The sequence below is a fragment of the Periophthalmus magnuspinnatus genome, chromosome 15, assembly GCF_009829125.3.
Source record: "Periophthalmus magnuspinnatus isolate fPerMag1 chromosome 15, fPerMag1.2.pri, whole genome shotgun sequence".
Taxonomy (NCBI): domain Eukaryota; kingdom Metazoa; phylum Chordata; class Actinopteri; order Gobiiformes; family Gobiidae; genus Periophthalmus; species Periophthalmus magnuspinnatus.
In genome coordinates, this window is record NC_047140.1 from 11,916,106 (window position 1) to 11,937,009 (window position 20,904).

General features: G+C 45.5%; 8 non-coding genes and 1 pseudogene across 8 annotated transcripts; 1 reads left to right on the plus strand and 8 right to left on the minus strand.

Moving 5' to 3' along the window:
- Positions 1-6,634: 6,634 nt before the first annotated feature.
- trnap-cgg (transfer RNA proline (anticodon CGG)) lies at positions 6,635-6,706 on the minus strand. Its single transcript has one exon. It is a non-coding gene; the product is annotated as a tRNA-Pro (tRNA).
- A 4,442-nt stretch (positions 6,707-11,148) lies between these two features.
- On the minus strand, positions 11,149-11,221 carry trnar-ccu (transfer RNA arginine (anticodon CCU)). The gene has a single exon. It is a non-coding gene; the product is annotated as a tRNA-Arg (tRNA).
- A 1,730-nt stretch (positions 11,222-12,951) lies between these two features.
- trnak-uuu (transfer RNA lysine (anticodon UUU)) lies at positions 12,952-13,024 on the plus strand. The gene has a single exon. It is a non-coding gene; the product is annotated as a tRNA-Lys (tRNA).
- A 622-nt stretch (positions 13,025-13,646) lies between these two features.
- trnam-cau (transfer RNA methionine (anticodon CAU)) lies at positions 13,647-13,718 on the minus strand. Its single transcript has one exon. It is a non-coding gene; the product is annotated as a tRNA-Met (tRNA).
- Positions 13,719-15,526: 1,808 nt separating this feature from the next.
- On the minus strand, positions 15,527-15,598 carry trnap-ugg (transfer RNA proline (anticodon UGG)). The gene has a single exon. It is a non-coding gene; the product is annotated as a tRNA-Pro (tRNA).
- A 196-nt stretch (positions 15,599-15,794) lies between these two features.
- On the minus strand, positions 15,795-15,883 carry LOC117383081 (U4 spliceosomal RNA; annotated as a pseudogene).
- An 838-nt stretch (positions 15,884-16,721) lies between these two features.
- On the minus strand, positions 16,722-16,793 carry trnad-guc (transfer RNA aspartic acid (anticodon GUC)). The gene has a single exon. It is a non-coding gene; the product is annotated as a tRNA-Asp (tRNA).
- Positions 16,794-18,635: 1,842 nt separating this feature from the next.
- On the minus strand, positions 18,636-18,707 carry trnam-cau (transfer RNA methionine (anticodon CAU)). The gene has a single exon. It is a non-coding gene; the product is annotated as a tRNA-Met (tRNA).
- An 882-nt stretch (positions 18,708-19,589) lies between these two features.
- Positions 19,590-19,662, minus strand: trnar-ccu (transfer RNA arginine (anticodon CCU)). Its single transcript has one exon. It is a non-coding gene; the product is annotated as a tRNA-Arg (tRNA).
- Between the last annotated feature and the right edge of the window lie 1,242 nt (positions 19,663-20,904).

Genomic DNA, 20,904 nt, shown 5'->3' on the forward strand with positions numbered 1-20,904 from the left:
TGGAAATATTAAATCACATGTAAAGCTAAGGTTTATATGCAGCTCTCCCACTGTGGCCTGCCCTTCTGTGGTCGCAAGGGTTGCGAGGGCCCTTTATCATTGCTTGCAGTTTTAATTAATTAATTAATTTTTATTTATTTATTTATTTATTTTTTTAAATAAATTATGGATAACTTTAATTCTCTAAATAGTATTTCCTGGATGCCTCCCTAGGCAGGTGTTCCACTTATGTCCCACTGGGAGGAGGCCCCAGGGAAAGACCCAGGACACGCTAGAGGGACTGTCGCTCGGCTGGCCTGGGGCGCCTCGGAATTCCCCCTGGAAGAGCTTAAGGAAGGTGTGTGTGGAGAGGGAAGTTTAGGCCACCCTGCTCAGACTGCTGACCCGGATAAAGCGGAAGCAAATAGATGGATGGACAGATTATTTCTTTAAAAGTCAGAGGTTCATGGGACAATGTGAAGAGAAATGTGATATTTTTGTTTTGTAAAAGGAAAAAGACAGAAATTATTTTTATTATTTATTTATTTTATTTTTTATTTTTTACAACAAACCCTCTCCATTAAGAAAGATAACAAATTTTGGAAATCTCAATTAATTATTGGAGACGATTTTAATGATGCACCTAATGATTTGAATTATATAATGCCAGCCATACCTACTCATTCATCAAAATGTAAAGGCACTGTATGGTTATCTGAACAATAAAATCTTGTTGATGCATGGCAGTTCCTGGACCCCAGTACTAAAGAATATACAGTAGCTGGTCTAATTCAAGCAGAAATCTCTGCTCTAAAATTGGTCTATGGCTGATATTCCAAGAGTGTATCCTGTACATCAAAGAAATCTCTCGAAGTTATGCTTCCTTCTCTGACCACCAATTAATCACAATAAATCTTACTGGGAAAAATGTAGACAACAACAATAATACTGGGCAACACTGGAAACTTAACATTAATTTACTCAATGACAGCATTTTTCAGGATATTGTCAAAAAAATAGCTCAAGATATCTTTAAGGAGAACAATACTGTAAGTATGTAAAATAAGTAAGTATATTTTAAGTTTAAAATAAGGGAAGTGGCATTTAGGTGTATGTAAAGAAATCAAACAATATAACATTCAAAAGGAAAACCACATCAGACTCTTTATGGTACTTTATACCTTTCAACATATTACAAGTTGGAGGTTTGAATTTTCTATTAAGATGCCAATACAATGTACCCACGTTACCAATGAACCTCTCTACATTTTACTTGCAAGCTTTACTAGCATGGAAACAATGTTATTTCCATAATTTATCCCCTCACAAATCTATAATTTGGAACAAATGTATACATGTCAAAAGAAATCAATCACTTTTCCTTGAAAACTGGATGGAAAACAAACAAACAAAAAAACATTATCTTTATGCAGGACCTCTTTGAGGATGGTGAGAATGTTTTGAAATATGAAGCTTTTATTAATATATACAATTTCCCAGTCAAACCTCAAGAATATAGTTCTGTTATAAAATCTATTCCTAAAGGTATAATTGAATTAATGAAAGGACAAACAAAATTGCATTATCCTACCTCTAATAAAATCTTAAGTATTGATATTCAAAGTAAAAATTGTACAAACAGACATATCAGGGAAAAAAATAAATCAAAGCTTATATCTCACGATCGCTCAAAACTTAAAGGACCTTGGAACTCTTTAACATCCAATGGGATTGAGCCTGGCTCATGCCCTTCAACTATTGCATCAACAATAAAATTAAATTAATAATAAAAAAAAGCACATTGGAAAATGCTACACAATATACACCCCACAAATTTGACTATTTCAAAATTTACTAAAGTATCTTCAAAATGCAACTTCTGTAATATTGAGATTGACAATTTAAAACATCTATTCTATGAATGCACCCCATCCCATGATTTCTGGAAACAACTGGAACTTTATATAGCCCGAAAGACTGGCACTATGATCCACTTGAGCTATAATATTAAAATGACATTATTCAATCACCATAACTACAAGGTAAAATATATTGTTACTTTACTAATTCTGTTGAGTAAATATCCTATACACAAAATTAAATTTGCTGAAAAACGTTAACCCTTATTTAAAGTACTTTTGATCAATATTAATATGCATATGAATTCACTGAAAACAGGGTTGGACAAAAAATCTAGCCTAACAATGAACATTTATACAGACTGTTTTGACATAGAGATTATATATAACTTCAGTTTTGAAAGATATACCTCTGATGAAAAAGAACCTAGGCTAGACTAGGGTAAGCTTAGTGACAGTGAGTGACATATACACACTCACATCAGTACTTCAGGGGGCAAGGGGGTATGTATGTCATACAATACAAATACCATACAAATGGCAAGAGCCAATCTATTATGTAGTAAAAATCTGCAACACGTTGAACCTATTCTCTTAAATTAGTCACCTGTTCCCTGAACTTGCAGCAAGAAAAATATGTGATATCAACTAGTTTGTAAAAGCTTCAACTGTCTTGTACACTGCTGTCTGTTTTATGTCTTCTTTTATCTGTGGGAGTGGGTTTGATGGCCAATCGTCTGTCCAGTTTATGGGATCCTGTTCCTGCTATAACTCGCTCTCATTATGGTCCAAATGCTGCTGGCATCGGATGCTGCTCAAATGATTTAAACTTCACTAGCTTCTTCTGACCCACAAACCGGACTCAGAGATACTTCAAATCACAAAGGTTTTGCTTTAACTTGCATTCCCATTCAATTACATTTTAATAAACAAAAACATATTAAAAACTGTCTGTTATTAAATTCAGGATGACCGTCCCATTATAAAATGCAAAATCTTACATTAATTTTGCTATGATGATTAAGAGCTTTTTAAAATATTTTTATTTTTTTTTATACTTATTATTTTTTTGAGGGTCATGTTCACAATTTGACATTAAAACAAAGCATACAGAAGAATTAACCGTACACGTTATACAATATGTAAACAAACTATTAGAAAAGCCGGGAGGGCATGGCCGCATGTATGCCAGGCTTTTCATTGGAGCAGGAGCCGAAATTATAAAATCAGTGTTGGGCTTTGTTCAGGCTTTTAACCTGTGTTTCTATATCCTACAAGTGTCTCATCCTTGCTTTCAATTTACCATATTTCCCACCTGAGGACTGGAGTAAATCTTTATTTCTGTAAAGACACTAACCAACAAACCATTAACCATTGAGTAGATATTAAGCACATGTGATGTACAATTCAGTACAATGGTAGTTTTTCCTCCACTTTAGCCACAACTTTAGCTTATTAGGCTTCTCTTCCGGCTTTGACAGTCACTCCCACCTGTTTCTATAGGCTCTGTCTGCTCCTCTTACTCTTTCGCGCTGTATTCTACTGCTATTGCACCAAGATCGGGGTAGGGGCCAAATCAGCACAATAAGCAGCAATGTATTATGGGAACTGTGGTTCAAATTGTCTTGTGCATTTTATCGGTGGGCCACTAGTAATACAAATTTGTTTGAGACCCTTGATCTGCTCTCTGGGAAAATAGCAGAAAACATGGGAAAGGAGAGAATGACAAAGCAATGACAAACCTGGACAAGTCATGAAAGACTTGGATCACAAAAGAGCTGACTTTATGGAAAATAAATAAAGACAGCTTTGCAGATACAATGTCAAGGAGCAACAAGGTCAACAGCCCTAGGGACAGGAACCTTATGGAAATGCTGCAGGTTCTTAGAGAAAAAATTGCACCGAGGGAACATCTCTATGTTCTTGTGTTGTGCTATGAGTTGGAGTTACTAACAGAGGGAGCTCTGATACACTGCAATGCATGAATATGTTTTGATAAAATGCTGTGCACTGAGTGACAAGTAAAAAAAGAACCTGCCTGCTTATTTCACTTTTCAATACAACAATACCACATTTTTGGCAACAAGGATGTCTTCTGGATGTTTCTGTACCTTTACCTGCTCCATTCCTGCCCTTCCCAGAGGGCCCAGTGATACCATTTCCAACATGGTTGAAAATGTTAGAAAATGTTAGAAAACTATGGGTGATAGCAGCTACTGGGGATAGCAGGCCCGATCTACTTTATGGTCTGGGGTCCAAGGGACAGAGACTACACACTACCTGATACTGGAACCACCTATGTTACTGATATTGCTGGGCCAAAAGTACATTTTGTGCCCAAGGTGAATGTCATTGCCGAGCGGCACAAGAGAATAGATGAGACGGTAAATGTGATTTAGCAACATGGAAGAACAAATGCTATATGACCAGCTAAGTTAGCATGTTGCTAATTAGAGATTGACCAATGCCGATGTCGATACCAATTGTTTAGAATCCAATAGAAATTCAGAGGCCTTCCATGTTGAGTACAAGACAAAGGCCCATTATGGCTGGCGTTACCAGGGCCCCACCCTGGAGCCAAGCCTGAGGTAGGTGCTTGCCAGCGAGCGCCTGGTAGCCAGGCTACCCCATGGCCCACTGGGGCTGAGCCTGAAGGAGCGACGTGGGGCTGTCCTCCCATGGACCAACCACCTGTGGGAGGATCCGTGGAAGGCTGGTGCAAAGAGATCTTCAGTCGAAGAAATGGTGGCACACCACATGTGTGGATCTTGAAAGAGCCAAACATGGCCTTTATTGTGGACTGTTATCCCTTACCATACTTGAATGAACTGTTTCCAAATCAGCAAGTGGCTAGTGTTTTCTCCACTACTGACCTTGCTTCTGCCTACCACCAAATGTCTCTCCAACCTGAGAGTTGTGATATTACTGCATTGATAACTCATGGTTAACTTTTTTTTGTTTTTACAGAGAGCCATTTGCTTATCTTCTGCCTTATCAGCCTTTCATAAAATGATGTCACTCATGCAGGTTTACCAGTTGTGCAAGCGTACCTGGATGACATACACACACACACACACACACACACATAAACCCTCAAAACAAACACCAAAAAACACCCTTTAAAATGCTCAACATTTTGTGTTTTGGCATGCGAAAACATATGGAATTTACCTTCAAGCAATGAAATATTTCGCATGTAGGGCCTGGGTAGCTCAGTTGGCTCAGTTCAAGTCCCTGTTCAGGCAGTTGCTCATTATGTGGGCAAAGGGATAGAGAGAAAAAGCACTGTCTCCACTGGCAAAGCACCATTTGAGCATTGGTTGTGCTTAGTTTAATCAATGTGAACAACAACTACATCTTTATAAATTAAGAGTCATTTAGAATTGAAACAGTTCTCTACAATCATCATCTTTGTCAATTGTCAAAAGGAGTGTTCGACAGAAAAATCAGATGGGACTCAAACCCACAGCCCCTGGTTTAGGATTACCTGCCAGCAAACTTCTACTGTGCTTCGGCATTACCAGACACCTAAAAGCCACTGCAGATGAGACTTGAACCCATTGGAGCACAGACAAAAGGCTTTCAAATCTTTACACAAAGGTCTAATAAAATAATGGGAATGTAATGTTAAATGGTCAAGATCCACAGTGAATTTAGAGTCGGAAGGTAACTTTAGCTTTCGTTCCTATAACAACATGTCCTACATGTGAGTAGCCAACTTTAGCAGAGGATGGTTTCGATACATCGACCTCTGGGTTATGGGCCCAGCACGCTTCCGCGGCGCCACTCTGCTCTCCCCAGATTCTGTGTTTGTGTGGGACTCAAACCTACTGACATAGAATTAGGAGGCCAATGTCTTATGCATGTGGGCAAAAGGGGGAGCAATGAGAAAGGGAGTGCTTACCAGGTAAGCACACCTGCAGCACAGGCCTCAACAGCCATCTTACCACATATAAGAAACATCTCCAGTCCCACATCTGAAGAGCCCAATTTAGCTGAGGATTGTTTTGACCCAACAACCTCTGGGCTGCATACCCGCACACTTCCGCGGTGCTTCCGCTGAAAGTCATTCCAGATGGGAGTCGAAGCCACAGAAGCGCAGACAACAGGCTTTGACATATTTACACGTATGCATGTAAAACAGCTAAGGTGCACGCTGAGTTTAGACTCTTTTTATGCAATATTACTATTTGCTTATAGCTGGTCCATTATACATGACCAAGAATTGACTGACTTTCCAATGGGTGTGCACATGAACGCTTTTTGGTGTACTTTCACACGATTGTATACACCAAACCTTTGAGTTGGATGCAACTGCTTATAGCTCAGCATTTGATAGGGAATTGAATGGACTGGCTAAAATGAAAATGTGAAATGTGAAAATGTGTTATTCAATTTAATATTATTTCTCAAATTATGTCCCAGTCCACCCCGCCCCCCCCATGTGTCCTATCCAACCCCGCACCCTCCCTACTTGCCCCAGTGTCGCCTGTCTTGTGATGTACATGTACACATTTATTTATTATTTCTTGTATGCTCCCCAGTTTCCACCATGTGTGTTTCCATTCCCCCCCTCCCCCCCACTTGCCCCAATGTACTTTGTACTGTGACTTTATGAGATGATATTTTTGATAATAAAAGTAAAAAAAAAAAAAAAATGGACTGGTTGTGGGGGTTGAATAGTTTGGGATTGGAATTGAAAATCTGCACACACTGGAAAGTTGGATTCTAGATGATGGAACTGGCAACCTGGAGCAGTTGATAAGAGATAAATCACACTTTGCTGCTTAGATACTGGGCTCGTCCGGGATTTGAACCCGGGACCTCTCACACCCGAAGCAAGAATCATACCCCTAGACCAACGAGCCACAATATACTAAACTTCAGCTGTAGCATGACCAACCATTGACTGACTTTCCTATCGGTGTGCACGCAAATTCTTTTTGGTGTACTTTAACAAGATTGTATACACCAAACCTTTCAGTTGGATACAACTGCTTATAGCTCAGCATTTGATAAATGGGCAAATGCTATGAGATGTTTAGTTTTATACATAAATACCAGTCTCCTGAGAGACTGTCAAAAATCACCTTAGCCGACTATTTTTCAACTCGTCAAGGCGGGGTATTGATAATCGCGCCTAGACCTTTTTTTTTTTTTTTTTTTACTTTTATTATCAAAAATATCATTTCATAAAATCACAGTACAAGATACATTGGGGCAAGTGGGGGGGGGGGGGGGGGGGGGGGGGGGGATGGAAACACACATGGTGGAAAATGGGGAACATACAAGAAATAATAAATAAATGTGTACATGTCCATCACAAGACAGACGACACTGGGGCAAGTAGGGAGGGTGCGGGGTTGGATAGGACACATGGGGGGTGGGGCAGACTGGGACATGATTTGAGAAATAATTGAATAAACAATCTTTGCGCATTTTGGTTTCAGTCTTTCAGGACCTGAGGTGGGGTGGGGGATGGGGTGAGTGATCAAAAGTGAAAGTCCAAATGTCCTTGGGGGGTGACGGTGATGAGGGTGTTGCGAGGGAGCAGGGTCTTGTTAAAACGGTGGGGGATGGCTATGTGAAGGTGTTGGAGGTGGGTGGTAAGACGGTTCGTGAACAGGGTCCAGTGGGGGGGCGGTGCGCTGATCGTACAGGTGGAGGTTTCTGATGAAGAAGATGGTGTACCGGGCTGTGGACATGATGAGTCTGACGAGGGGGAGATTGGGTCTGGATAGGTGATCAGGTGGACGGTCGAGCGGGCGGTGATGGTGGCGATGTTCCGGAGGATGTGGGTCTGGGGTGCTGTGACCTAGGGTGCGGTGATCCGGGGTGCGGTGATCTGGGGTGTGGTGATCTGGGGTGTGCTGGTCCAGTGGGTGTCCCGGAGTGTGATGGGGGAGCACCTGGCCTGCCGCACGATGGTCCGGGCGATGGTCAGCTGAAGCGGCTAGAGCGGCGACAGCTGGGCTGTGGTGGGCTCCGGTGATGAGCTGACGGTCGGCCGCGGCGCTGGGGCGGTGGTCGGCCCCAGGGCACCCCCTTCCGGCCCCGAACAGGAGAGACCAGTGCTCCTGGTCGTCCCCTCCCAGGGCCGCCGGCGGTGGGAGACTCCAGTCCAGGCACCCGGAGGAGAAGCACATGTCTAGCCTGGACTGTTTCAATACGCCCTGAACAACCTGCCTTCTCGAGAAGGCCCTGGCCCTTGGGTGTAGCAAGCGCCAAATTTCTGTCATGTCCAATGTTTCTATTGATTCTATTAAGAAGGAGCGGCTGGTGTCATTGTGGTAGGTGTTATTTTCTGATATGTCGTGTTTACTTAGTACTATATTGAAGTCCGCGATTATTATTGTTTGGTTATTCACGTATTTGAAAAGTTGGATAAAGAATGTTTTCCGGTGTTGTTCATGGTTGGGCGCGTGTACGTTAATTAACCGAAAGGCCAGGGCCCCCTCGAAGTCCAGGACTAGCATGTTCCCCTCCGGGTCTGCGTGGACAAGGCTGGGCCGACCCGCGAAGCCCCACGTTCATTTTGACTTTTTGTGTTTACTCTTCTGCATATCCGTGTCCCCCAGGCGTTTTTTAACCTCAGGCGTGCTGAATTCCATCAGCTCAGAGTCGTCAGCGGTAGAGGCTGGTGAGAGAGAGAGAGCTGGCTCGCGGCGGCTGCGCGCAGGCATAGCACGCGCCTCTCGGCCCCGCGCTGCCCCGCGCTGCCCCGCGCTGCCCCGCGCTGCCCCGCGCTGCCCCGCGCTGCCCCGCGCTGCCCCGCGCTGCCCCGCGCTGCCCCGCGCTGCCCCGCGCTGCCCCGCGCTGCCCCGCGCTGCCCCGCGCTGCCCCGCGCTGCCCCGCGCTGCCCTGTGACAGAGAGCGCGCTGTCGTTGGCAGCTTGCCCCACTGTCTTCCCCGGTGGTGAACTTACCTAAAACATTTGATGGGTGTGACACAATCTTATCAACCACTACTGCCAACTACACGGCAAGGAGGCTTGTGGAAACATGCGCACACACCTAACAACATACCAGACAGAAAGACCTTTTTTACCAACCTATTTCTATACGGCACAAATAAAACCATAATCATAGGAGATTTCAACACAGCTTTAACCAAATTTGACATATCATGCAATAACTTTTTTCAAAATGATCCCAGCCGATCACTATTGATACAACTCACCCACACCCTCAACTTGACTGAAATATGGCACGTGCTACACCCAAGGGCCAGGGCCTTCTCGAGAAGGCAGGTCGTTCAGGGTGTACTGAAACAGTCCAGGCTAGACATGTGCTTCTCCTCTGGGTGCCTGCTCAGGAATCTGGACAGGGCGGAGTACACATGGACAGGCGTCAGCGATCACTCACCGCTCTCTGTTAGCTTCTCCCTCATGGGGAAAGGGTGAAACGGGCATTTGTGGGTCCTCAATAACTCTGTACTCCCCGAGGAGAAGTACCAAAAGAGGCTGGACAGGCTCCTTGATGCTCTCGAGGATGAAAAAACAGTAACAAATAATATAATAGACTGGTGGGAGGAGGCAAAATCAAGAATAAAAAAATCCACAATAAACTATAGCAAACATAAAAAATCGTCGAGGGGAACACGCTGCGCCAACGCATCCAGTCCATCTGTACGGGTGCGGCCTCTCGGGAGGGCCGGGTTGACCCTGAGCTTCTCCAGCTCAGGGCCCGCCTGGAGGCCCTGGAGCTGGAGAAGAGCAAGGGGGCCATTCTCAGGGCTTTCAAGGTGAGGTATACAGGTACAGTGGAGAGAGAGAGGGGAACAGCCTTTTTCTTTGGCCTGGAAAAGCGGAAACAAGGCAAACTTTTCATCCGGGAACTCACCGATTCTGCAGGTGACACCTTTGCGGACCATTGTACTTTGCTCGAGACAACTCAAAATTTTTACACCGAGTTATTTTGCGCGCAAGGTACATCGCCACAAGCCACCCATACTGCCCTAAGCGCTCTTGAGGCCAGACTGACTGAGGGCGACCGCGACCTCTGCGACGGGCCCATAACCGTCGCGGAGGTCCGAGAAGCCATCAAAGGGCTAAACAATAACAAGAGCCCCAGTCAGGATGGTCTCACGAGTGAGTTTTACAAGACCTTCGCTCACCGCATCGTGCCCATACTGCAGTCACTGAACACAAATGCAATCCCAAAACCGCGTCTCCGCATCATTCTGCACCAGCGTCATCACACTGCTACACAAGAAGGACAGCAAATTGGACTTGGAAAATTACAGACCCATCTCACTACTCAACACAGATTACAAAATACTTGCTAAAATTCTCGCCAACCGTCTTGGATTAGCCATTGCGTCCGTCATCAGCCTGACCCAATCATATAGCATTCCACACCGGGACATTGCTAACAACATTCTCACCAACAAGTACCTCATTAGACACATGCACCACACGGGGTGCCGCCCGTGTGGTGCATGTGTCTCTTTCAGAGATCTTTCACACCTTTACACAAAGGTCTAATAAAATAAAGGGAATGTTATGTTAAACGGTCAAGGTCCACGGTAAATTTAGATTTGGAATATAATTTTATCTTTCAAAATGGGTTTCCTTTCTATAATGAAAGCGAGCTGTCCAATATCCAAGGAGACAACTTTAGCAGAGGATGGTTTTGATCCATCGACCTCTGGGTTATGGGCCCAGCACGCTTCCGCTGCGCCACTCTGCTCTCCTGAGATTTTGTGTTTGTGTGGGAGTAAAAATCTACTAACATAGAATTAGGAGGTCAGCGTCTTCTGCATTAAATACATGTGGGCAAAAGGGGTAGCAACGAGAAAAGGAGCGCCTACCAGGTAAGCACACCTGCAGCACAGGCCTCATCAGACGTCTTACCACATATAAGAAACATCTCCAGTCCCACATCTGAAGAGGCCAATTTAGCTGAGGAGTGTTTTGACCCATCAACCTCTGAGTTGCATACCCGCACACTTCCGCTGTGCTTCCGCTGAAAGTCATTCCAGATGGGAGTCGAAGCCACAGGAGCGCAGACAACAGGCTTTGACATATTTACACAAAGGTCTGTTTAAATCATGGGCATGTAAAACAGCTAAGGTCCATGCTGAGTTTAGTCTCTTTTTAGCCTTTTGTATGCAATATTACTATTTGCTTTTTCTCGGATGTTCAATTATTTGACCTAGCAAAATAAATGACAATAAGGGATGTTTAAAAGTCCAGTCATCTTAAAAAGGAACAAGTGCTGATGCTTGGATCATAGGCATTTTTTCTTGGCCTCACGTCAGAGTAAGGTTACAGCTACACCAATCCAACTGTAAAAAAAACATTCCAACTCATCCCAGATGGGACTCGAACCCACAATTCTTGGCTTAGGAGGCCAATGCCTTATCCATTAGGCCACTGGGACCACATTCAAGGTATATATGTTTCAGCAAATGTACAGTCTAAACCTAAAGTACCTTCCTTTATTTTCCTTTACTTTGTTACATGCCAGCACACTTCTGTTGCGCTTACGCTTTGCCAGTCTGATGAAAGACACTCCAGATGAGACTCCTTTCTATAATAATTACCTCTTGTGCAACATCTGAAGAGCCAAGATTAGCAGGGGAAGGTTTCGATTCATCACGCTCTGTTTTTTTTTGTTTTTTTTTGTCTTTTATTATCAAAAATAACATTTTACAAAATAAAAGCACAGTACACGTACAAGAACACATTGGGTTATGTGGGGGGGGAAGGGAAGAGCACATTTGGTAAGAGACATAAGGGAATGGGGCAGACGAGGACGTGGTGAACAAAGAGATTGATGAATAACAATTAAACGTCTGGATTAGTGTATTGTGTCCATTGTTCTGAGGGGGGTCAAAAGTGGAGGTCTAGCTGTCCTTCGGGATTAATGGTGATGAGGGTGTTGCGGGGAAGCAGAGTCCTGTTGAAGCAATGGGGAACAGCCATGTGAAGGTGTCTGAGGTGAGTGGTGAGGTGGGTGGTGAAAAGAGTCCAAAGGGGGGCGGTGCGCTGTCGATGAAGGTGGATGTTCCTGACGTGATAGATGGTGTACCGGGCTATGGACATTAGGAGTCTGATGAGGGGGAGATTGGGTCTGAGCGAGTGATCGGGTGGACGGTCGGGCGGATGGTGATGGTGACGATGTTCTGGGGTGCGGTGGTCCGGGGTGCGGTGATCTGGGGTATGGAGATCTGGGGTGCGGTGATCTGGGGTGCGGTGGTCTGGGGTGTGCTGGTCTGGGATGAGGTGGTCTGGGGTGCGGTGATCTGGGGTGCGGTGGCCTCGGTTGCAGTGATCTGGGGTGCGCTGGTCCGGCGGGTGTTCCGGAGTGTGATGGGGGAACACCTGGCTCTCCGCTCGATGGTCCATGCAATGGTCTGCCGGGACAGCTGAGGCGGCAGCAGCTGGGCTGTAGTGGGTTCCGGCGACGAGCTGACGGTCGGCAGCGGCGACGGGGCGATGGTCGGCCCCAGGGCACCCCCTTCTGGCCCCTAACAGGAGAGACCAGCGCACCTGGTTGTTCCCTCCAAGGGTCGCCGGCGGTGGGAGACTCCAGTTCAGCCTCCGAGTGAGGAGGTCCTGGACCCGGACCCAGAAGCGGCGGGCGGCACCACATTCGAGGAGTAGGTGTTCTAAAGTCGCGGAGGATTCATCGCAATGGGGGCAGGCCATTCAGCATCGAAGGCGGCAGCATCTGGCAGAGCTTGTATACTCCCTAGCTGCCCTCCAGGCCCATGGCGTGGCCGAAGAAGGGTTTCCAGGGGGCGTGACAGAGGGGGTCCAGGAACCTGCGGACCAATTTCAGTCTTAAGGTGTTCTTTTTGGTGACTAGGTCCACAAGCCCCCCCCCCACACACACCCGAATGTTACCTGTCCTGTGATGTACATACACATATACTTATTTATTATTTCCTGTATGTTTCCCCCATTCCCCCCATGTGTTCTTCCCTCCCCAGGTTCCCCCCCACAAAACCCAATGTGCTCTTGTACGTTCAGTGTGCTTTTACCTTGTAAATGATATTTTCAGATGGGTGTCAGGCATGACTTTGGTACAAGATTCTATCCAACCATTTAGCCTAAAAAGCTTGTGTATTTTTTGATCCATCCTTCATTAAATTTCTAATGTTGAGGGCCTGGGTAGCTCAGTCGGTAGAGCATCAGACTTTTAATCTGAGGGTCCAGGGTTCAAGTCCCTGTTCAGGCAGATTGTTCATTATGTGAGAAAAAGGAAAGATAGGGAAAGCACTGTCTCTACTGTCATGAGTTCAAATCTCAGTAGGCCCTTGAAAAGCCTTTGGCAACTATGTTTGATAAAGCTTGAAAGAGAACTTTGTTATACTGCACAGCCAAGGTACAAGAGAGGCAGTTGGAGAAACACCACACTTCTATTGTGAGGGTCCAGGATACAAGTCCTCATTCAAGTCATTCTAACATTATGTGAGCAAAAGCTCTGTATTCTGCGTGGAGAACTGCCTGGACAAATTGGTCTGAAGTTTAGGAAAAAGCAAAAGGTGAAGTTTAAATCTATCAACTGAAAAAAGCGTTGTAAGAGTGAAGATGTTTCGCTGCTTGTCAGAGCCGCTTCTTCAGTTCTGGTCCGATTGCTGCTCTGCTATTGTTCTCATTGTTCTGTGTCTGAGGATGGAGTTATAGATGGTGGAGAGATCTTTCACACCTTTACACAAAGGTCTAATAAAATAAAGGGAATGTTATGTTAAACAGTCAAGGTCCACAGTGAATTTAGATTTGGAATATAATTTTATCTTTCAAAATGGGTTTCCTTTCTATAATGAATAGCAGCTGTCCAATATCCAAGGAGACAACTTTAGCAGAGGATGGTTTCGATCCATCGACCTCTGGGTTATGGGCCCAGCACGCTTCCGCTGCGCCACTCTGCTCTCCCCAGATTGTGTGTTTGTGTGAGAGTAAAAATCTACTAACATAGAATTAGGAGGTCAGCATCTTCTGCATTAAATACGTGTGGGCAAAAGGGGTAGCAACGAGAAAGGGAGCGCCTACCAGGTAATGAAATATGTGATTATGAAAGACGAAATCATATTTTTTTGTCATAGGTCATCATTGCCTGTGCCATCCTCCACAACATCTGCCTTGGGGCAGGAGACACTGTGGCCCTGGAGGACGAGCCACAAGAGAATGTAGTGGAAGATGAGCAATGAAGTGGAGGCCGTCGCTGGAGCACAGTGGCGGGACCAGCTGTCTGTTTGAGGTCCCTGCCCTGGAGGAGGTTCCCATGGACGATGATTATATCTAGGTATTTACATAATACCAAGTTTGAAATTGTTATTGGAAGTGTTTCAGGGTACCTGTAATTACCTGTGATTACCTGTAAACACTGTAACTGTAAATAGATGGGATGTAACATGAGCAGTACTATCAATATTCTTTCCGATTCCTTTTAAGTGACATGCCAGTCATCTATGGCCCCAGCCAGCCCTGCAAACCCAGCCCATGAATGATGCGGTGGACAGTGGAGCAGCACCCGATGTGAGAGCTACACATACCAGCCAGATGATGAAGACCTCAATCTCAGCACTCTCAAGTCGATCCAGGTAGAGAAGGTTGATTAGCACTGCCAAGGTCCCTGGAAGTGTGTCTTCATGATTAAAACCTGGCACTGGCACACTCAGGTTTATTCATTTGCACTTTACTTTAGTCTTTAAACTTATTATGTTAATAAATTGTAAATTGTACTTTATTTTCCTTTAGGACAGGTAAGATGAATGTAAATATTTGTAAATAAAAACTCATGAATGTTTCAAACTCAAACTTTAATCTTTATCTATTATTTTTTTCTAACAACCCAAATAACTTCTCAAAACGCTCCTTCCTCTCCTCTGCATCCCTCTCATAATGTTCCTTTTGCATCCTTAAATCCTCCCTGTACAATTTGACTAGTTCACTCTCCCGCTTCCTTTTCCTACCTTGGCCTCTTCTCCTTTGTTGTGGCTCATCCTCCTCCCGCTACTGTTGCTGCTGCTGCTGCTGCTGCTCCACCTCCTCCTCCTCTTCCTCTTCCTCCTCCAGCGGCTGTGGCTGCCAGGCAGTACTTGGCCCTGGTGTGTCCTCAGGGATAGAGGCGATGAGGACAGGGGGGTTGATGGAGGCCTTCTGCCCCAACACCTCATCCATGAGGACAAACCAGGGCCAAGTTTCAGCTGTCGCCTTCCCTGCCACACCTTCCCCGCTTTTTGGATACTTGCAGTCCTTTGACAGAATAAATATTAATACAAGACCTGTGAAAACAAGATTAACACAATGTTTTATAAGTACAAATTAAAACAGTACACGTTCAGATCATGTACATACTTTATATTTCTTTTGTAGGTTTTCCCACTTTTTCTTGGCCTGAAGGGGGGTGACCTTCCACTCCAGGCCCATCTTCTGCAGTATTGTTCTGAGTGACACACAAAAACATTGACAATTTACCCAATTATAAATACAGCAGCGTATAACATTTACAGTGAGATTCAGATGCATTGACAAATCGCATTCAGTAAGGTGGGTTGAAATGGGATGGCCCTTTTCGTGCCAGAAATGATGTAACTGCCCTGCGATGCACACTTCAAACGGTGATTCTATGGCCAGTTTGGCGAATTGGGACAAGGCCCCCATGTGAAACTAGATAATGGAACTGGCTACCTAGAGCAGTTGATATGCAATAAGCAGACCTTGCTGCTTAAACACTGGGCTCGTCCGGGATTTGAACCCGGGACCTCTCGCACCCAAAGCGAGAATCATACCCCTAGACCAACGAGCCACGATATACTAAGCTACAGATGTAGCATGACCAACCATTGACTGACTTTCCTATCGGTGTGCGCACAAATGCTTTTTGGTGTACTTTGACAAGATTGTATACACCAAATCTTTCAGTTGGACACAACTGCTTATAGCTCAGCATTTGATAAATGGGCAAATGCTATGAGATGTTTAGTTTTATACATAAATACCAGTCTCCTGAGAGACTGTCAAAAATCGCCATAGCCGACTATTTTTCAAGTCGTCCAGGCGGGGTATTGGGTAAAGTTTTCAACTAGCAATAATCGCGCCTCGGATAGACCTTTTTTTTTTTTTTTTTTTTTTAATTTTAATTTTATTTATGCTGCTGCTTTCATGATGCAATCATTTTCAGCTCATGGTGGTGGTTTTCCTTCTCTTGAGAAGAACAATGCAGAAACAACCTTATTGATGGCTTATATGTAAATTGGCTACACATTGAGGACACATTGCCAGACGAGCCATTAGCACAGTCGTTTGAGACCCTGAAAAGAAGGTGGGGCTGTGTTGAATTACTATGACATTCCCTCACCTGAGCCAGCATAACTCAACAAAGGAAGCCACGAAGATGTCTGAATAGGATCCAGAGGACAGCATACAGTTTGAAGATCTTTACTGGAGCTCTGTGTCAGAAGGTGAACAATCCAATGCTACAATTTACCAACCTGGTAAGGTTCACAGTTGAGCCTGTAAGTCCTAATCTCCCTAGAATATCCCTGGCAGTTTTTTCATGATAGACAATTATCTTGCCAGATGGACTTGCCTTGAACATCAGACCCTAGCCCTACCGTAACCCTGCTTTCATGATACAATCATTTTCAGCTCATGGTAGTGGTTTCTGTTACTTGTGCAGAAGAACAATGGCTTAGCATTTGATGTCCTTGCTGCTGCCAGGTGGACTCTATTCATGAGAGAAAGGTAAGTAAACTTGCCGAAACCTGCCTTTGATGGGTGTGAGGCAAATTTGATGATCACTACACTACGTAAACCACATGCAAGAACCTCTTGTAAGCTACTTCACCAAAGTTAATTTTGATGAAATTTTTCGACACAATGGTTAGACTCAACTGTGAACCTTACCAGGTTGGAAAAGGGCAGTTGCACTCCTCGTCGGGGAATCGAACCCCGGTCTTCCGCGTGACAGGCGGAGATACTGGCCACTATACTAACGAGGACTGGTACGGCTGGGAAGGACTGGAAATGATTCTAGAGCTTGGAAATCATGGTTCCACAGCTCATGGTAGTGGTTTTCTGTTGCTTGTGAAGAAGAACAAAAGATTAGCATTGATCTAATCATTGCTGCTGCCAGGTGGACACTATTCATGACAGAAAGGTAGGTGAACTTGCCTAAAACATTTGATGGGTGTGACGCAATCTTATCAACCACTACTGCCAACTACACGGCAAGGAGGCTTGTGGAAACATGCGCACACACCTAACAACATACCAGACAGAAAGACCTTTTTTACCAACCTATTTCTATACGGCACAAATAAAACCATAATCATAGGAGATTTCAACACAGCTTTAACCAAATTTGACATATCATGCAATAACTTTTTTCAAAATGATCCCAGCCGATCACTATTGATACAACTCACCCACACCCTCAACTTGACTGAAATATGGCGCGTGCTACACCCAAGGGCCAGGGCCTTCTCGAGAAGGCAGGTCGTTCAGGGTGTACTGAAACAGTCCAGGCTAGACATGTGCTTCTCCTCTGGGTGCCTGCTCAGGAATCTGGACAGGGCGGAGTACACATGGACAGGCGTCAGCGATCACTCACCGCTCTCTGTTAGCTTCTCCCTCATGGGGAAAGGGTGAAACGGGCATTTGTGGGTCCTCAATAACTCTGTACTCCCCGAGGAGAAGTACCAAAAGAGGCTGGACAGGCTCCTTGATGCTCTCGAGGATGAAAAAACAGTAACAAATAATATAATAGACTGGTGGGAGGAGGCAAAATCAAGAATTAAAAAATCCACAATAAACTATAGCAAACATAAAAAATCGTCGAGGGGAACACGCTGCGCCAACGCATCCAGTCCATCTGTACGGGTGCGGCCTCTCGGGAGGGCCGGGTTGACCCTGAGCTCAGGGCCCGCCTGGAGGCCCTGGAGCTGGAGAAGAGCAAGGGGGCCATTCTCAGGGCTTTCAAGGTGAGGTATACAGGTACAGTGGAGAGAGAGAGGGGAACAGCCTTTTTCTTTGGCCTGGAAAAGCGGAAACAAGGCAAACTTTTCATCCGGGAACTCACCGATTCTGCAGGTGACACCTTTGCGGACCATTGTACTTTGCTCGAGACAACTCAAAATTTTTACACCGAGTTATTTTGCGCGCAAGGTACATCGCCACAAGCCACCCATACTGCCCTAAGCGCTCTTGAGGCCAGACTGACTGAGGGCGACCGCGACCTCTGCGACGGGCCCATAACCGTCGCGGAGGTCCGAGAAGCCATCAAAGGGCTAAACAATAACAAGAGCCCCAGTCAGGATGGTCTCACGAGGGAGTTTTACAAGACCTTCGCTCACCGCATCGTGCCCATACTGCAGTCACTGAACACAGATGCAATCCCAAAACCGCGTCTCCGCATCATTCTGCACCAGCGTCATCACACTGCTACACAAGAAGGACAGCAAAATGGACTTGGAAAATTACAGACCCATCTCACTACTCAACACAGATTACTTGCTAAAATTCTCGCCAACCGTCTTGGATTAGCCATTGCGTCCGTCATCAGCCTGACCCAATCATATAGCATTCCACACCGGGACATTGCTAACAACATTCTCACCAACAAGTACCTCATTAGACACATGCACCACACGGGGTGCCGCCCGTGTGGTGCATGTGTCTCTTTCAGAGATCTTTCACACCTTTACACAAAGGTCTAATAAAATAAAGGGAATGTTATGTTAAACGGTCAAGGTCCATGGTGAATTTAGATTTGGAATATAATTTTATCTTTCAAAATGGGTTTCCTTTCTATAATGAAAGCCAGCTGTCCAAGGAGACAACTTTAGCAGAGGATGGTTTCGATCCATCGACCTCTGGGTTATGGGCCCAGCACGCTTCCGCTGCGCCACTCTGCTCTCCTGAGATTTTGTGTTTGTGTGGGAGTAAAAATCTACTAACATAGAATTAGGAGATCAGCGTCTTCTGCATTAAATACATGTGGGCAAAAGGGGTAGCAAAGAGAAAAGGAGCGCCTACCAGGTAAGCACACCTGTAGCACAGGCCTCATCAACCGTCTTACCACATATAAGAAACATCTCCAGTCCCACATCTGAAGAGGCCAATTTAGCTGAGGATTGTTTTGACCCATCAACCTCTGGGTTGCATACCCGCACACTTCCGCTGTGCTTCCGCTGAAAGTCATTCCAGATGGGAGTCGAAGCCACAGGAGCGCAGACAACAGGCTTTGACATATTTACACAAAGGTCTGTTTAAATCATGGGCATGTAAAACAGCTAAGGTCCATGCTGAGTTTAGTCTCTTTTTAGCCTTTTGTATGCAATATTACTATTTGCTTATTGCTGATCCATTATCCACAGATTTGGGATATACTTTTTTCTTTCAAATTGGTTAAAGAACTTAAAGAACTCTTCTTTAACCTAATTCGACTTTAGCTTTTTTCTCCCTTTCTATAATTAAGAACTCCTGTCCAACATCTGAGGAGCCAATGTTAGCAGAGGACGATTTCGATCCATCAATCTCTAGGTTATGGGTGCAGCATGCTTCCGCTGTGGCAGTGGAACAAAAAAAACCAAAAACATCCTTTCTCTACGGAGCTTTTTCTTGGATGTTCAATTATTTGACCTAGCAAAATAAATGACAATAAGGGATGTTTAAAAGTCCAGTCATCTTAAAAAGGAACAAGTGCTGATGCTTGGACCATAGGCATTTTTCTTGGCCTCACGTCAGAGTAAGGTTACAGCTACACCAATCCAAGTGTAAAAAAAAACATTCCAACTCATCCCAGATGGGACTCGAACCCACAATTCTTGGCTTAGGAGGCCAATGCCTTATCCATTAGGCCACTGGGACCACATTCAAGGTATATATGTTTCAGCAAATGTACAGTCTAAACCTAAAGTACCTTCCTTTATTTTCCTTTACTTTGTTACATGCCAGCACACTTCTGTTGCGCTTACGCTTTGCCAGTCTGATGAAAGACACTCCAGATGAGACTCCTTTCTATAATAATTACCTCTTGTGCAACATCTGAAGAGCCAAGATTAGCAGGGGAAGGTTTCGATTCATCACGCTCTGTTTTTTTTTTTTTTTTTGTCTTTTATTATCAAAAATAACATTTTACAAAATAAAAGCACAGTACACGTACAAGAACACATTGGGTTATGTGGGGGGGGGGGGACGTGGGGAAGGGAAGAGCACATTTGGTAAGAGACATAAGGGAATGGGGCAGACGAGGACGTGGTGAACAAAGAGATTGATGAATGAATAACAATTAAACGTCTGGATTAGTGTATTGTGTCCATTGTTCTGAGGGGGGTCAAAAGTGGAGGTCTAGCTGTCCTTCGGGATTAATGGTGATGAGGGTGTTGCGGGGAAGCAGAGTCCTGTTGAAGCAATGGGGAACAGCCATGTGAAGGTGTCTGAGGTGAGTGGTGAGGTGGGTGGTGAAAAGAGTCCAAAGGGGGGCGGTGCGCTGTCGATGAAGGTGGATGTTCCTGACGTGATAGATGGTGTACCGGGCTATGGACATTAGGAGTCTGATGAGGGGGAGATTGGGTCTGAGCGAGTGATCGGGTGGACGGTCGGGCGGATGGTGATGGTGACGATGTTCTGGGGTGCGGTGATCTGGGGTGCGGTGATCTGGGGTACTGTGATTTGGGGTGCGGTGATCTGGGGTGCGGTGGTCCGGGGTGCGGTGATCTGGGGTACGGAGATCTGGGGTGCGGTGATCTGGGGTGCGGTGGTCTGGGGTGCGCTGGTCTGGGATGAGGTGGTCTGGGGTGCGGTGATCTGGGGTGCGGTGGCCTCGGTTGCAGTGATCTGGGGTGCGCTGGTCCGGCGGGTGTTCCGGAGTGTGATGGGGGAACACCTGGCTCTCCGCTCGATGGTCCATGCGATGGTCTGCCGGGGCAGCTGAGGCGGCAGCAGCTGGGCTGTAGTGGGTTCCGGCGACGAGCTGACGGTCGGCAGCGGCGACGGGGCGATGGTCGGCCCCAGGGCACCCCCTTCTGGCCCCTAACAGGAGAGACCAGCGCACCTGGTTGTTCCCTCCAAGGGTCGCCGGCGGTGGGAGACTCCAGTTCAGCCTCAGAG